Source organism: Lagenorhynchus albirostris, chromosome 3 (assembly GCF_949774975.1).
Source record: "Lagenorhynchus albirostris chromosome 3, mLagAlb1.1, whole genome shotgun sequence".
NCBI lineage: Eukaryota > Metazoa > Chordata > Mammalia > Artiodactyla > Delphinidae > Lagenorhynchus > Lagenorhynchus albirostris.
The window spans coordinates 135538606-135542955 of NC_083097.1; positions in this window are offsets into that span (position 1 = coordinate 135538606).

A 4350-nucleotide genomic window follows, 5' to 3' on the forward strand; every position below is an offset into this window, starting at 1 on the left:
AAAAATAAATTTATTTATTTTTGGCTGCATTGGGTCTTCATTGCTGCATGCGGGCTTTCTCTAGTTGTGGCGAGCGGGGGCTACTCTTCACTGCGGTGCGCGGGCTTCTTATTGCTGCAGCTTTTCTTGTTGCAGAGCATGGGCTGTAGGCGCATGGGCTTCAATAGTTGATGCGCGGGCTCAGTAGTTGTGGCTCGCGGGCTCTAGAGTGCAGGTTCAGTAGTTGTGGCACACGGGCTTAGTTGCTCCGTGGCATGTGGGATCTTCCCGGACCAGGGCTCGAACCTGTGTCCCCTGCATTGGCAGGCGGATTCTTAATCACTGCACCACCAGGCAAGCCCGAGGCCACTCTTTAAAGAGTAAAAAAAGTTCCATGAGAGCTGGGACCATATTCATCTTATTCACCATTATTCCCAGTGCTCAGAATAGAACCTGGTCCATAGTAGCTGCTCAATAAAAATATATAGAATAGTAAATCTGTTCCAACCAAGAGCCCTAAGAGATCAATAGACAGCAACTGGTTCTGCGAAATGCAATTTCTCAAGTCTACGGCCTGCTTGTCAGTGTCTGAGTTAGAAGGGTTTAGTGGAAGAAGAGGGTAGGAACTCTCAACTGGAATAAAACTTGTGTCCTCCCCAGGTTTCTATTTTTCCTATGCTTCACTGCCTGGATAATTGAGAAGCAACTCTTTAGCGAAGTTCTTTCCTTCTATCCTGGGCTCTCCTAGTCTGCAAAGTCTGCTGCCCCCTGGAAACTCACAAGGGCTCTCAGTCAGTTTTGACTGATTTGCTCTGCAGTGATGCGCTCTCCTCAGCCTTGATATGCCTCCAGGCTTCAGGGTAAGTTGAGCACCTGCCCGGATGTTTGGAGACAATCTAGAAATTTGGAAACATACAAAGGCTATACATTTGCTAGTACTGCTTGTGGCTTTCTATACATTCTCCCGTGGGATGTGAAATTAAAATCATTTAACTTAAGCAAGTGTGTTTCCTCAGTGATAAGGACCCCAAATAAACACATTTATGAGAAGAACATGGGAAAACCAGGGTAGTTTTTAAAGTCATTCATTTTTCCATGCTTCTGATTAGAATCACAAATGAAATCTCTAACAACCCCAGTCATATAGTGATGAAGGAAATCATAGCCTGTCCTCTCTGTAAGATCTTTTTTTTGAAAGACAGAAATAAAAATCCCTTACCTTTGAATAGCACTTTGCAGTTTACAAGGATTTCTACCTATGTTATAGCGTTTGATTGAAAAAAAAGTAAACCATCGGATAAATTTTAAAGCCCTCATAAAGCTGAAGAATCTTCTGGGTGTTCAGTAAATAAATGAATGCCTGTTTGAGTGCAGTGTTGAGACAGAACTACCACTGCATGTTCCCTTTAGAGTTAGGATTATACATCAGATTGACCTTGAGTGACAGATCACGTTTAAAAAAATCAGGTAAGGCTGTCTTGAAAACTAAAAGGTACAAAAAGTTCCAATCAGGTCCATGTTTAAGATTTTCTGGGCCCAGAGTGAGAGTACCTGCAAATAGAGGTTCACTTACATATGTATGAATATTTAAAAATGTGTAAACCAAGGCAGGAGACTGCTAAATAAAATATATTCCATCCTCCTACCTTGATAAGTAGACCTTCATAATGCTCTGGAAGGCCGGCTTTGAATTGGGAATTCTTGAACACCTCAGAGGAGTTCCCCTGTAGAACATGGTGGGGTAAGGAGAGTCTGACTTGGGTGCCCCTCCTTTTCTTCCATTCTCCATCCTGAACCACAAGGGACCTTGAGTGCAGGTGAGTGCACACCCAGCCCTACACCAAGCAACATCCATACCCTCTCAGGAAAGTGGACCCTGGGTAAGAGGTCTGCATGGTCCCAGAAGTGAACTCAGGGCTATTTAGGCAAGAAAGAGGTGGGTGCAGGAGCTAGGTAGACAAGTTCCCTAGGGCCCTGGGAGTCCTCACTCCATGGGGAGAGGTGTGGTCAGAGGAGGGAGCAGACAGGCCTCTCTAAAGTGCAGGGGCCTGGGCAGGGCCCCTCTTGTCCAGGTCTAAAGGAGGTACTAAATCCAATGATAGTTGGAATTCAACTGAGTGTTGTTTGCTCTTCAGCTTGTAAGTTACCCTTTACTTTAAGTAAACATTTATAAATGCTGCACTAATCAAGGGCCTATTTAAAATGATGCTCAGTTTAGTTTTGATTTTTAAAAATTATTTGAGGCTACTTGGGATGGAGCATCTAATAGAACACATGGACCTAAATTAGAAGTAGGAAGTAGGAAGATAAAGTATGCTGGCACTAGTCTATACAGATGAATCAAAAGAGCAATAACCATAATAATAATGCCTTTAATAGTATAATTCTCTGGTTCCAAAGCTCTTTCATTTATATATGTATCACTTTATTCTTATAAGAATAAGCGTCAGTGCTTGAAATTTGAAAGATGCATATTCCAGGCAAATAAAAAGGAAACCCTGCTTGACATTTTGAGGAATACCTTTACAGAGTCCATTGGCCTGAGGAGGCAGTATAGAAGGAAGAATCAAAGATGCCAAATAGACTTCAACTTGGGGCCAGCTCTGATCTGTCCATAGTGGCTGCCTGAAGTGCTTGATTCAGAAAGTCTCAGGCCATGCCCAGCCTTAGTGGCTGGTATGAATTAGGTCAAGGGAGGGGCCGGGATGGCATGTATGCCATGAAGGTGCCACCTCTGGGCTTGAAGAATGCATGTGACAGACAGTAAGGGTAAGCAGGATTCTTGGGGTCATCCTTAATATTTTGAGGTTGTCAGTAAGGAGGAAAATCAATCCAAATTCTTAACAAGAATTCTGTTATTCTTGAATATTTGTCTTCCTCAAGCAAAAATGATCCATTCCGGGTTTCTTTGAGAAAGATGCTGCTTTCAACATGCTTTCCTGGTATGGAAAAAGATTGGCTAGACACCTGCTAAGGTGTTCATTGGTGATAACTGGATTTATATGAGACTTGGGTTCTCTTCTCATCTCTGTCACTAACTAGCTGTGTGACCTTGAGCAAATCCCTAACCTCTGGACCTCTATTTCCTTATCTTCAAAACAGGGATATTATCTCAGTGATCTCTCAGAATTTTGTGAGGCTTAAAAGAGATAGTACCAAAGCAAGCCTTTGAAATTAAAAAAAACGAACAAACATTGTATAGATGTAAACCATTTTGACTCCACTTAAAAATGAGCAGATTGGACTAGGGTAGCGTTTCCCAAAGTGTGTTGCTTGGAACATTAGTTTCATGGGATGTCAATAGGTATTGCACTAAAGCCATCAAACAAACAAAAACATGTTCTGTGGTGAAATAAATTTAGGAAACTCTGGGCTGAACAAACTTAAACAGGCATCATTACCACAGGAATTATTAGCTTTTACTATTTTTTAAAAAAATAAATTTATTTATTTATTTATTTTTGGCTGCATTGGGTCTTCGTTGCTGCGCGTGGGCTTTCTCTAGTTGCGGTGAGCGGGCTTCAGTAGTTGTGGCACACGGGCTCTAGAGCACAGGCTCAGTAGTTGTGGTGCATGGGCTTAGTTGCTCCGTGGCATGTGGGATCCTTCCAGACCAGGGTTTGAACCCATGTCCCCTGCACTGGCAGGCGGACTCTTAACCACTGCGCTACCGGGGAAGCCCAGCTTTTACTATTTAATGTGCACTGTAAATCTTTAAAATTGAACAGTCCTTTGGAAATCATTGAACAATCTGCTCTCTAAGTTCCCTCAAACTTGAATGCTCTCTGATTCATGTATTTATTAACAAAGGTTTATACAGCCCCTCTTATGGGCAGACACTATTCAGTGTACAAAACAGAGACAAGAAAATCCCTGCTTTCATGGAGCTTACATCCTAACGGGATTTGATGTCACTCATCCAAAGGATGCTTGTGCTTAGAGAAGAGACTGCTATCCCTTAACTCAAAGAAATGAAACTTTCAAGTAGAATTGTCACACACAGAGTGGGGAAGGACAGTTTGTGGGCAGGTAGGGACGACTGCTCTTAATTGTGACTTCTGTAACTCAGCATCTGAGCTGAGGTTAAAACATGACCTTTGATCTGAAGAAGAAGATGGCTACTGCTTCCTGGGGGCACAAGATCACATTCATCCGTTTATTCACTCATCCATTTATCAAATACCTCTGGGCATGATATATGTCATACATGGAAGTGTGCAAGACACAATCAGTACCCTCAGAGCCAAATTCCAGGTGGGCAGGCAGATAAAGATGTGAGTTTGCAACTCAGCATGTTCTGTGTGCTATAGTGGGGGTGTAAAGGGTGATATGGGAGCATGTTAGCAGGGTGCCCAACCTTACACTTCAGAG